Here is a 14,592-nt window from a genome sequence, read left to right as displayed (position 1 = left end):
TATATATATACACATTTATACATATATATATATATATATACACATTTATACATATAGATATATATATATATATATATACATTTATATATATAGATATATATATATATATATATATATATACATTTATATATATAGATATATATATATACATTTATATATATAGATATATATATATACATTTATATATATAGATATATATATATACATTTATATATATAGATATATATATATACATTTATATATATAGATATAGATATATACATTTATATATATAGATATATATATATACATTTATATATAGATATATATATATACATTTATATATAGATATATATATATACATTTATATATATACATTTATATATATATATATACATTTATACATATAGATATATATATACATTTATACATATAGATATATATATACATTTATACATATAGATATATATATACATTTATACACATAGATATATATATACATTTATACACATAGATATATATATATATATATATACATTTATACACATAGATATATATATACATTTATACGTATAGATATATATATACATTTATACGTATAGATAGATATATACATTTATACGTATAGATAGATATATACATTTATACGTATAGAATGATATATACACATTTATACACAGATAGATATATACACATTTATACACATAGATAGATATATACACATTTATACACAGATAGATATATACACATTTATACACATAGATAGATATATACACATTTATACACAGATATATATATACACATTTATATATAGATATATATATACACATTTATATATAGATATATATATACACATTTATATATATATATAGATATATATATACACATTTATATATATATATAGATATATATATACACATTTATATATATAGATATATATATATACACATTTATACATATATACATACACATTTATACATATATATATATACATATACATACATTTATACATATACATACACATACATTTATACATAAACATACATTTATTTATACATATATTTACACATTTATACATATACATATATATATGCACATTTATACATATATATACACATTTATACATATACATATACATTTATACATATACACATTTATACATATACATATACATTTATACATAAACATATATATACACATTTATACATAAACACATATATGTACATTTATACACATACATACATATACATATATATACATACACTTATATATACATATACATACACTTATATATACATATACATACACTTATACATACATATACACTATATACATATACATATATATATGGAAAATGTCACTTACCCAGTGTACATCTGTTCGTGGCATTAGTCTCTGCAGATTCAAATGCTGTGCACATCCCGCCATCTGGTGTTGGGCTCGGAGTGTTACAAGTTGTTTTTCTTCGAAGAAGTCTTTTCGAGTCACGAGACCGATGGACTCCTCCCATTTCGACTCCATTGCGCATGGGTGTCGACTCCATCTTAGATTGTTTTGCCCGCAGAGCGTGAGGTAGGAGTTGTGTATGCTAGTAATAGTGCCCATGCAATGGAGTGAATGCGTATGTACATAATAAAGTTTTAAGTAATATATTTACAAATGTACAAATGTTTAAGATCTACTTCTAAACAGCTACAGGCTCCCGGGGAGGCGGGTGGGCGCATGTGAATCTGCAGCGACTAATGCCACGAACAGATGTACACTGGGTAAGTGACATTTTCCGTTCGATGGCATGTGTAGCTGCAGATACACATGCTGTGCATAGACTAGTAAGCAGTTATCTCCCCAAAAGTGGTGGTTCAGCCTGTAGGAGTTGAAGTAGTTTGAAATAATGATCTTAATACAGCTTGACCTACTGTTGTTTGTTGTGCAGTTAGCACATCTACACAGTAGTGCTTGGTAAATGTATGAGGCATAGACCATGTTGCTGCCTTACATATTTCGTTCATTGGAATATTTCCTAGAAAGTCCATGGTAGCACCTTTCTTTCAGGTTGAGTGTGCCTTTGGTGTAATAGGCAGTTCTCTTTTAGCTTTAAGATAGCAGGTTTGAATGCACTTAACTATCCATCTAACAATGCCTTTTTTTGAAATTGGATTTCCTGTATGAGGTTTTTGAAAGGCGATAAATAGTTGTTTTGTCTTTCAAATTAGTTTTGTTCTGTCGATGTAGTACATTAGTGCTCTTTTGATGTCTAATGTATGTAGTGCTCTTTCGGCTACAGAATCTGGCTGTGGGAAGAACACTTGTAATTCTATCGTTTGATTTAAGTGGAACAGTGAGATTACTTTTGGTAAAAATGTAGGATTGGTCCGTAGAACAACTTTATTTTTGTGTATTTGAATAAATGGTTCTTGAATGGTAAATGCTTGAATTTCACTCACTCTTCTTAGAGATGTGATGGCAATTAAAAATGCAACTTTCCACGTTAAGTATTGCATTTCACAAGAGTGCATGGGCTCAAAAGGTGGACCCATGAGTCGTGTTAGGACAATGTTGAGGTTCCATGAAGGAACTGGTGGTGTTCTTGGTGGTATAATTCTCTTTAGGCCTTCCATAAACGCCTTTATGACTGGTATCCTAAACAATGAAATCGAGTGCGTAATTTGTAGGTAAGCAGAAATTGCCGTAAGATGTATTTTAATGGAAGAGAAAGCTAGGTTAGATTTTTGCAAATGTAGTAAGTATCCTACTATTTCTTTTGCAGATGCGTGTAAAGGTTGAATTTGATTATTATGGCAGTAATAAACAAATCTTTTCCACTTATTTGCATAACAGTGTCTAGTGGTAGGTTTTCTAGCCTGTTTTATGACCTCCATACATTCCTGTGTGAGGTCTAAGTGCCCGAATTCTAGGATTTCAGGAGCCAAATTGCTAGATTCAGCAATGCTGGATTTGGATGTCTGATCTGTTGTTTGTGTTGTGTTGTGTTAACAGATCTGGTCTGTTTGGCAGTTTGATATGAGGTACTACTGAAAGGTCTAGTAGTGTTGTGTACCAAGGTTGCCTTGCCCATGTTGGTGCTATTAGTATGAGTTTGAGTTTGTTTTGACTCAACTTGTTTACTAGATATGGAAGAAGTGGGAGAGGGGGAAAAGCGTACGCAAATATCCCTGACCAGTTCATCCATAGTGCATTGCCCTGAGACTGATGTTGTAGGTACCTGGATGCGAAGTTTTGGCATTTTGAGTTTTCTTTTGTTGCAAATAGATCTATTTGTGGCGTTCCCCACATTCTGAAGTAAGTGTTCAGTATTTGGGGGTGAATTTCTCATTCGTGGATCTGTTGGTGATCCCGAGAGAGATTGTCTGCTAACTGATTCTGAATCCCTGGAATAAATTGTGCTATTAGGCGAATGTGGTTGTGAATCGCCCAATGCCATATTTTTTGTGTTAGGAGACACAACTGTGTCGAGTGTGTTCCTCCCTGTTTGCTTAGGTAATACATTGTTGTCATGTTGTCTGTTTTGACAAGAGTGTATTTGTGGGTTATTATGGGTTGAAATGCTTTTAGAGCTAGAAATACCGCTAACAGTTCTAAGTGGTTTATATGAAACTGTTTTTGGTGAATGTCCCATTGTCCTTGGATGCTGTGCTGATTGAGGTGTGCTCCCCACCCTGTCATGGATGCATCTGTTGTTATTACGCATTGTGGCACTGGGTCTTGAAAAGGCCGCCCTTGGTTTAAATTTATACTGTTCCACCATTGAAGCGAGATGTATGTTTGGCGGTCTATCAACACCAGATCTAGAAGTTGACCCTGTGCCTGTGACCACTGTGATGCTAGGCACTGTTGTAAGGGCCGCATGTGCAACCTTGCGTTTGGGACAATGGCTATGCATGAGGACATCATGCCTAGGAGTTTCATTACTAATTTGACCTGTATCTTTTGGTTTGGATACATGGCTTGTATGACATTTTGGAATGTTTGGACTCTTTGTGGACTTGGAGTGGCAATTCCTTTTACTGTGTTGATTGTTGCTCCTAGGTATTGCTGTGTTTGACACGGCAGAAGGTGTGACTTTGAGTAATTGATTGAGAAACCTAGTTTGTGTAGGGTTTGTATGACGTAATTTATGTGTTGTGAACACTGTTTTTGCGTGTTGGTTTTGATTAACCAATCGTCTAGGTACGGGAACACATGTATTTGCTGCCTTCTGATATGTGCAGCTACTACTGCTAGACATTTTGTAAAAACTGTTGGCGCAGTTGTTATTCCGAATGGCAACACTTTGAATTGGTAATGTATCCCTTGGAATACAAACCTTAGGTACTTCTTGTGTGAAGGATGTATTGGTATATAGAAATATGCATCCTTTAGATCCAGTGTTGTCATGTACTCTTGTTGTTTGAGCAGTGGGATTACTTCTTGTAATGTAACCATGTGAAAATGGTCTGATTTGATGTATGTATTTACTATTCTGAGATCTAGTATGGGTCTTAGAGTTTTGTCTTTTTTGGGTATCAGAAAGTACAGTGAGTAAACTCCTGTGTTTAGTTCTTGTTTTGGTACTAACTCTATTGCTTCTTTTTGGAGCAATGCTTGAACTTCTAGTCCTAGAAGGTTTATATGTTGTTTTGACATATTGTGTGTTTTCGGTGGAATGTTTGGAGGGAATTTGATAAATTCTATGCAATAACCATGCTGGATAATTGCTAAGACCCAAGAGTCTGTTGTTATTTCCTCCCAATGTTTGTAAAACTTGGTTAGTCTCCCCCCCACAGGTGTTATGTGTTGGGGATTTGTGACCTTGAAGTCACTGTTTGTTTGGAGGAGTTTTGGGACTTTGGAACTTTCCTCTGTTCCTTTGAAATTGTCCCCCTCTATATTGTCCCCGAAAACCTCCCCGCTGATACTGGCTCTGGTAAGTGGGCTTTGTTTGCGAGGCTGTGGCTTCTGTGGTTTGCCCTTGAAACCCCCCTCGAAATTGTGTTTTTCGAAATGTGCCTCTGCTCTGTGGGGAGTAGAGTGTGCCCATGGCTTTGGCCGTGTCAGTGTCTTTTTTAAGTTTTTCGATCGCAGTGTCCACCTCCGGCCCAAACAACTGCTGTCCGTTGAATGGCATATTCAGCACAGCTTGCTGTATCTCTGGTTTAAATCCTGATGTACGCAGCCATGCATGTCTCCTTATTGTTACAGCTGTGTTGACAGTTCTAACAGCTGTGTCTGCAGCATCCATTGCTGACCGTATCTGATTATTTGAGATACCCTGTCCTCCTTCTACTAATTGCTGCGCTCTCTTTTGGAACTCCCTGGGTAAATGTTCAATAAGGTGTTGCATCTCATCCCAATGGGCCCTATCGTATCTGGCTAGCAAAGCTTGCGAATTTGCAATATGCCACTGGTTTGCTGCCTGTGCCGCCACCCTTTTGCCTGCAGCATCGAATTTTCGACTTTCTTTATCTGGAGGTGGTGCATCTCCTGAAGTATGAGAGTTGGCACGTTTGCGCGCTGCTCCCACTACAACAGAGTCTGGTGTTAGCTGTTGTGTAATGTACACTGGGTCTGTTGGTGGCGGTTTATATATTTTATCTACTCTTGGAGTAATGGCTCTCCCTTTAACAGGCTCCTCCAACACTTGTTTGGAGTGTTTTAGCATTCCGGGTAGCATAGGAAGACTCTGATATTGGCTGTGTGTGGACGACAGTGTATTAAAAAGAAAGTCGTCTTCAATGGGCTCTGAATGAAGGCTGACATTATGAAATGCAGCTGCTCTTGCCACCACTTGTGCGTAGCCTGTACTATCCTCTGGTGGCCATGGTTTAGCTGGATAGCATTCTGGACTATTGTCTGACACTGGTGCGTCATAAAGGTCCCATGCGTCAGGGTCATCTTGACTCATTCCTGTATGAGTTGGGGATTGCATCATTGGTGGAGTGGCTACCGGTGATGGTTGCGGAGAGTGATGTGGGGATGGTGGTGGTGTTACTTGTTTAGCCACCTTTGCGTGTGGCTGTTTGTCTTTGTCTTGGAAGGCAAGCTTGCGTTTCATTTTGACTGGAGATAGAGTGCTGATCTTCCCTGTATCTTTTTTAATAAAGAGCCGTCTTTGTGTGTGATCTGGCTCTATTGCCTGTAATTCCTGTCCAAATCTATGTGTCTTCATTTGTGTGGACAGTCCTTGTTCCTCAGTGTAGGAACTTGTTTTTGGTTCCGAGGCCAGATATTTCGGTACCAAAACCTTTTCGGCTGCTTTTTTCGGCTCCGACGAAACCTTTTTTACTTTCGGCGTCGTGCTCTCTCGGTGCCGACCCGTTTCGGTGCCGGTGTCTCGTGCCGAATTTTCTATGAGCCACTATCTCGGGCCCGAGATTGCTGTGTGCCAGTATCTCGACCGGAGTCGGATGACTTCGACACCAGCTCGCCCTTTTTCGGTGCCGATGAACGGTCACCTACTTTTCGGGTTAAGCCATGGCCTGTTGGCGGTGGCGTCCCCTGGGCTTTAGCGCTTTTCTCGTGAGTTTTTGTTTTCGACGTCCTACTCACGGTTTTTGGCGTTTCTTCGGGATCGATCTCCTCAGAGTCTGACTCCTGGGTGGAGAATGTTTCTTCCTCCTCCTCGAAACGCTCTTGTCCTGTCGGCGCCGATGCCATTTGCAGTCTTCTTGCTCTTCGGTCCCTGAGTGTCTTCCTGGACCGAAACGCTCAACAGGCCTTACAAGTATCCTCCTTGTGTTCTGGTGACAAACACAAGTTACAGACCAGATGTTGATCTGTATATGAATACTTGTTATGGCATTTTGGACAGAAGGGGAATGGGGTCCGTTCCATCAGCCTTGAAGAGACACGTGGCCGGGCCGACCAGGCGCCGACGGGGATGGAAGAAAACCCCGAAGGGCCACCGGAGCTCTTCTTAATTTGGTGTCGATCTGTTGTAACTAACCCGATACCGAACGCAAACAATACCGACGATTTTTCCGAGATTCTAACTAACTTTCCGACCCGAAACACGTAGTGAAAAGGAACACGTCCGAACCCGATGGCGGAAAAAAAACAATCTAAGATGGAGTCGACGCCCATGCGCAATGGAGTCGAAATGGGAGGATTCCCTCGGTCTCGTGACTCGAAAAGACTTCTTAGAAGAAAAACAACTTGTAACACTCCGAGCCCAACACCAGATGGCGGGATGTGCACAGCATGTGTATCTGCAGCTACACATGCCATCGAACATATATATATACACACATACTCATATATTTATACACAAACTCATATGGAAAATGTCACTAACCCAGTGTACATCTGTTCGTGCCATCTAGTCTTGGGCTCAGCGTGTTACAAGTTGTTTTTCTTCTTAGAAGTGTTAGAGTCAAGGGATCGAGTGACTCCTCCTCTTCGGTTCCATTGCACATGGGCATCGACTCCATTGTTAGATTGTTTTCCCGCAGAGGGTAAAGGAAGGAGTGATAGAGTATATAGGTACAAAGTGAGAGATGTCCACGCTAATGTAAATGTATATACATATGTACAAATGTTTGTAACTTAAATGACTACAGGTTTCCGGGGAGGTGGGAGGGTGCATGTGAATCTGAAGCGGAACATGCCACGAACAGATGTACACTGGGTAAGTGACATTTTCCGTTCGATGGCACGTGTAGCTGCAGATACACATGCTGTGCATAGACTACAAAGCATTTTGTCCTCCCATAAAAGAGCGGTGGTTAGCCTGTAGGAGTTGAAGTCGTTTAAAATAATGTTCTTAGTACAGCTTGGCTTACTGTGGCTTGTTGTCGTGATAATACGTCTACACAGTAGTGTTTAGTGAAAGTGTGTGGTGTTGACCAAGTGGCAGCTTTACATATTTCAACCATTGGTATATTCCCTAAAAAAGGTATTGTCGCACCTTTTTTCATTGTAGAATGTGCTTTAGGAGTAACTAGAAGCTGTCTTTTCACTTTAATATAGCATGTTTGGATGCATCTTACAATCCATCGTATTAAACCTTGTTTTGATATGGGATTTCCTGTATGAGGTTTTTGGACAGCGACAAATAGTTGTTTAGTCTTTCTAAATGCTTTAGTTCTATCTAAATAGTACATTAAAGCGCTTTTGATGTCTAATGTATGTAGAGCTCTTTCTGCCACAGAATCTGGCCGTGGGAAGAATACTGGCAGTTCCACTGTTTAATTTATATGAAATGGTGATAACACTTTTGGTAAAAATTTTGGGTTTGTTCTTAGTACAACTTTATGCTTGTGTACTTGGAAGAACGGTTCTTCAAGAGTAAAGGCTTGGATTTCACTTACTCTTCTTAAAGAAGTAATTGCCACTAGGAAGGCAACCTTCCATAATAGAAATAGAATTTGGCACGAGTGCATAGGCTCAAATGGTGGTCCCATAAGTCATGTAATTAAATAAATAACATACAGATGGTCATTACAACCCTGTCGGTCGGTGTTGAAGCGGCGGTAAAACCGTCAACAGGCCGGCGGAAAAAAAAATGGAATTAAGACCGTGGTGGAAACCGCCAACATAGACAGCCACTTTAACACTCCGACCGCCAAGGCGGTACAAACAAACACCGCCGCGGTAACCGCCAACAGACAGGCGGAAGAGAATGTACCGCCCACAGAATTACAAGCCAATCTGCCACCTTTTCCGGGGCGGATACACCGCGAACAAAAACACGGCTGAAACAGGACTTGGAAGGGAAAACGCTCACCTCTACACATCCTACGAGGAACCAGGACGACATGGAACCGGAAATTCAGATTCTTCCAGCCTTTATCTTCCTGCTCCTCTACCAGGAGCACGAACGCCGGCGCCGAAGACCACGGTGAGTACTGCACCTACGACACAGGGGAGGGGGAGGGAAAAAACAGTGACACACACACGCAACACTCCCACCCCCACCCACGACAACACACACACTAATACATCATGATACATCACAGTTACATCCCCCAACCCCCCTGGAAGAATGCAAGGACAAAAGGAAATTAGTTGAATGATTGTAATACATACGAAGACAGTAATCAAAAATATATACATATATTAAGATATTTACACTATAAACAAATATATACACCAAGAATCCAAGTCCAAGGTATTCCACTATCATAGTCCGTGGACCACTGGGCCCAAAAGGCATGGGCGAGGCCCACACTCAATACCCAAACAAGACGGAGAGAACACTGCTGGGGCATCACATAGAAATAAAACGGGCACCTCAGGGGGAAGGGAAGGGGGGGCACCTTAGCCGGATGAGTGCACGACGCCAGATCCACAAGGGGGCTCCATGCCCACTGTTCAATCCTGGGGAGTGCAAAGCCACAGTCTCTCAAGTCTCTACAGTGGGTGGTTTGCCCGCTGTTCAATCCTAGGGAGTGCAAAGCCACAGTCTCTCAAGTCTCTACAGTGGGTGGATTGCCCACTGTTCAATCCTGGGGAGTGCAAAGCCACAGTCTCTAAGTGGATAACAGTCTCCACTGGTTTCTGGAGGGGGCTTTGTGCCCAGAGTGCTTCATCCTGCCAAGGACAGAGGTAGTGGATGTGATTCTCCACTGGTTCTGGAGGGGGCTTTGTGCCCAGAGTGCTTCATCCTGGCAAGGACAGAGGTAGTGGATGCCTTTCTCCACTGGTTCTAGAGGGGGCTTTGTGCCCAGAGTGCTTCATCCTGCCCGTGGCAGCCTCAGTAACGTAGGAATCATTGGCGCTCACTGGCCTGCGGTTCTGCTGGCGGCAGTGTCCTGGGCAGCGGTGCTGCTGGTGGCGGTGTCCTGGGCAGCGGGGCTGCTGGCGGCGGTGTCCTGGGCAGCGGGGCTGCTGGCGGTGGTGTCCTGGGCAGCGGGGCTGGTGGCGGTCTTGTACGCCGTGCAGATCTTCCCAGACTTGCCGGTACACTCCAGAAGCCGGTTACTACTGGCACCACTGGTCCTGCAGATGCTGTGGCTGAGGTGCTGGGTTGGGACCTGGAGAGTCGGGCCCTAGGAGACTGAAGGGGTGGGGGAGGTGAGGGAAAGAGGTCAAGGTTGAACAGGAAAAGTTTCTAAGGAACACTGGGATGGGTAGATGGAGGGGGTTTGGGAGTGGAGGAAGAGGTAGTGGTTGTAGGAGGTGTACGTTTGGTGACTTTGGGTGAAGGTGCATGGGCTGGAGGCTGTCGTGAGGTGGATGGCCGTTGGGTGGGTGTGTGGCTGCGTTTGTGTACCTTGGGAGGTGGCCTCACAGACACACTGGGAGAGGACACAGGGGACGTGTGAATGGTAGTGGGGGTGGTGACTGCACGTGAGCGGGGTGTGGTGGTGGGTGTGCTGGTGATGGACCTAGTGGCTGAGGATGTAGTGCATGCAGGTGTGAGTGGAGATGAGACAGGGAGGGAGGAGGAAGACGAGGAGGAGGGGGACACAGTGGAGGTAGTGGATGTTGGTGTGTCTGCATGTGTGTGATGCTTGCGTATGTGCCTGTGGGATGTGTGGTGCTTATGTTTGCCAGAGCTTCCCTTGTGTGTTGAGGTGTGTGCATGCTGGTCTGATGGTGTGCTTGGGATAGGCTAAGGTACAGGGGTTTGGGTGGAGAAAGTTGGAGGGGGGAGGCTAGAGACAGGGACAATGTCTGTCATCAGTGCAGAGGCCAGAGTCTGAAAAGCTCGCTGATGAGCTGCCTGACCAGAGTGAATGCCCTCCAGGTATGCATTGGTTTGTTGCAACTGCCTCTCTACACCCTGGATGGCATTCAAAATGGTAGACTGCCCAACGGTGAGGGACCTGAGGAGGTCAATGGCCTCCTCACTGAGGGCAGCAGGGGTGACAGGGGAAGGGGCTGAGGTGCCTGGGGCGAAGGAGATGCCCACCCTCCTGGGTGAGCGGCCACGGGGCAAACGCTGAGGGGCTGCTGGGAGGGCGGTGCTAGTAGGGGGGGTGGCGGCTGAACCTGTAGATGCGGGGGCACAGATGGGCCCGCCACCGCAAGGGAGCTCCCATCAGAGGAGGAGTCCGTATCGCTGGTGTCAGCTACTGTCCCCGCCGTGGAGCTCCCCTCGCTGTTCGTCCCACTGGTAAATTCAGATTCCGTAGTGTCGCCCTCCAGGGCCATGTGGGATGCAGCTCCCTCCTGCTCTGGTGCCACTGCTCCTCCGCCTGATGATGCTAATGCACACAAGAACAGGGAGACCACAAAAAGGGGGGGGGGGAGAGAGAAGAAAGACCTGTTGAGTGCATGCAATACCGCTACCGTTGGCGGACACTACAGAGACAGAAGCCCCCTGCACTACGCCGCGCACTTGGAGTTCCCTATTCAATCCCAGGGACATGGGTTACAAGGCTATGCCCGATTGCTGCACCCATGGATGTCACAGCAGGCTAACTAGGTGTAGTCGGCACTGTCACAGGTGGGGTGGGGTGGGGTGCCACAGGGCCTGCCTTAAGAAGGCTCCTTGCCTACTAAACTCGCCCTGGCCTAGGGAAACCCACAGCCCACCTCCCCCACCCAGACACCTACAATGCGCGCTGAATCAGCAGAATGAGAGTGTACTCACCCCCTTGTGGCTGCTGTGATGCCCTCAAGCGCCCATCCAACTCCGGGTACGCCACCGCCAGGATCCTGAACATCAGGGGGGTCATGGTGCGATGGTCACCCCTTCCACGTTGGGAGGCCATCCCCAGCTGGGCCTCCGCCGTCTTCTTGCTCCAGCGGCGAATGTCCTCCCATCTTTTCCGGCAGTGGGTGCTCCATCTGTGGTAGACTCCAGGGTACGGACTTTCTTGCCGATGGCACACCAAATGTCCTACTTCTGGTGGGCGCTGACCCACAGGAATAGTACAGGGGAAAAAGAGGAGTTATTACCGTCCGCACCATCACAGTCACAGTCATTGGCCCGTTATCCCTACTCTTCCCATGACGCACATGCACTCACCGTCGTTTCATGCACGCCTCATTCTCACCCCCCCATCTTTCATCCACACCACTCCACACAGGCACTGCCCATACAGCATGCTCACAGTGTACTTACCTGTTTGTCTGGAGGACCGTAGAGTAGCGTGTACTGGGGGAGGACCCCATCCATGAGTTTCTCCAACTCCTCCGTGCTGAAGGCAGGAGCCCTTTCCCCAGACACACGAGCCATTGTCTCTTCCAGACTGAGGTCACAGCAGCACTTGCAGTGTAGGTCCTCTCCTGTCGAAGATCAGGTATCAAGTGACCGTCACCACCGGCGTACATCGTCATTGGCTCCTGGGACCCATAGGGTCCAATGTTAACCAATGCAGGATTGCGCTGCGGTCTTCGACCACCTACCGCGATGGTGTACAACGCCAGCGCAGTTACCTAATATCCCCTTGTCCCACTTTACAGGTCAGGCAGCCGCCATTTCAGGGGCCCACATGGCATTATTTTGGACTGCGTCACACATATCTAGGCCTTGCCTAAGCACTCATACAGGCATATGTCGATTTGCTAATATTTCCGAGTAAGCTGTGTTTACGTACCTCAGAGTTGGTTGACTCTCTGTTCGCTGTTCTCCTCCATAGGCACCGTCCGCTGGGGCATGTGAGGAGGTGGCGGCATCCTCCGGTGTACAGACTGCTGGTGGACCTGTCGGCAATGGAGGAGCGACATGTGATCATCACCTACAGACTTGATCGTGCCACAATCCAGGAACTGTGTGCCCAGTTGGAGCCAGACCTGACGTCAGCTATCCGCCATCCCACAGGAATCCCCCCTCAAGTGCAGGTGCGGTCAGTACTCCATTTCCTAGCAAGTGGGTCAGTTCAAACTACAGTGGCCATAGCATCAGGGATGTCCCAGCCTATGCTTTCCAACGTGTTGTCCAGAGTGTTGTCTGCCCTGCTGAAACAGATGCGGAGCTACATCATTTTCCCTCAGGTGGAGGATTTGCCTACAGTGAAAGGTGACTTCTATGCCCTGGGACATATCCCCAACATCATAGGTGCCACTGATGGGACACATGTGGCCTTGGTCCCCCCCGCAGGAGTGAACAGGTGTACAGAAACCGGAAGAGTTACCATTCGATGAATGTGCAGATGGTGTGTTTGGCAGACCAGTACATCTCCCATGTGAATGCCAAATTTCCTGGCTCAGTGCATGACACTTACATTTTGAGAAATAGCAGCATCCCTTATGTGATGGGGCAACTCCAGAGGCACCGTGTGTGGCTATTAGGTGAGGACATGGACCCAATACAGTGTGAATAGTTGTCTGGGTATGTCCCTATGAGTTAGTGTGTGTCTAACAGTTGTCCCTCCATATTTGCAGGTGACTCTGGTTACCCCAACCTGTCATGGCTACTGACCCCAATGAGGAATCCCAGGACAAGGGAGGAATGCTACAATGAGGCCCATGGGCGAACTAGGAGGGTTATATAGAGGACCTTCGGCCTCCTGAAGGCCAGGTTCCAGTGCCTCCATATGACAGGTGGTTCCCTATTCTACTTACCAAAGAGGGTGTGCCAGATCATCGTGTCCTGCTGTATGCTTCACAACTTGGCTTTGCGATGACCGGTGCCTTTTCTGCAGGAGGATGGTCCAGATGGAGGTGTTGTGGCAGCTGTGGAGCCTGTGGGGACAGTGAAGACGAGGAAGCAGAAGAGGACATTGATAACAGGAACACAGTGATCCTGCAATACTTCCAGTAAGACACAGGTAAGAAGACAACACAGCCTGCTACATCTGATTTAATTCTACTACCTCTCATCCTTCTGTCATTTTCACCCAGTGAATGGTCACTGAGTTGTCACTTTCCCTTACGATTTCACAGATGTGGGTCCCACTGTGTGCCATCTGCTTTGTTATCGCATGGACTAGAGCTGTGTGACATAGGTATGTTGACATTACATTTGATATAGCATTTTGCCACTGTTATTGCAAATACACATCTTCGAAAGCACAGACTGACTCAAGATTGTTTTTTGATTTAAGGGTGTTTATTTAAGTGCTCAATAGTGAAGGTGGTTGTAAAATGGTCAGGGGTGATGGTGGAGGAATGTCCATGGCAGAGTCCAGTCTATTAGTCTCACAGGTGCATTGTCCAAAGGGGCATAGGAAGTGGAGCTGGGGCAGTTTAAGTATGGACAGGGTGACAAAGTGGGACAGAAGGATGACAATCAGGATGGTCTCATTTCTTGGCGGGGGTCTTGGCATTGTTCTATGTCTTTGTCCTGGATCTCAGGGACCGTTTGCAGGGTGGTTCTCCATCTGCAGGGGGTGGGGTGCTGGTATCGTGGTCCTGTGGCAGTGACTCCTGTCCACTAGCGCCGGCGGAGGTGGTGGGCAGTTCATCGTCCAGGCTAGTGTCAGGGGCCCCTTGTTGTGCCACAGTGTCCATCCTGGTGTTGACGAGTTCCTTCAGCACCCCTACAATGGTGCCCAGGGTGGAATTGATGGATTTGAGTTCCTCCCTGAAGCCCAAATACTGTTCCTCCTGCAGCCGCTGGGTCTCCTGAAACTTGGCCAATACCGTTGCCATCGTCTCCTGGGAATGGTGGTAGGCTCCCATGATGTTGGAGAGGGCCTTGTGGAGAATGGGTTCCCTGGGCCTGTCCTCCCCCTGTCGCACAGCAGCCCTCCCAGTTCCTCTGTGTTCCTGGGCCTCTGTCCC

Source organism: Pleurodeles waltl, chromosome 9, assembly GCF_031143425.1.
Source record: "Pleurodeles waltl isolate 20211129_DDA chromosome 9, aPleWal1.hap1.20221129, whole genome shotgun sequence".
Classification (NCBI taxonomy): domain Eukaryota; kingdom Metazoa; phylum Chordata; class Amphibia; order Caudata; family Salamandridae; genus Pleurodeles; species Pleurodeles waltl.
This window is presented reverse-complemented; position numbering follows the sequence as displayed.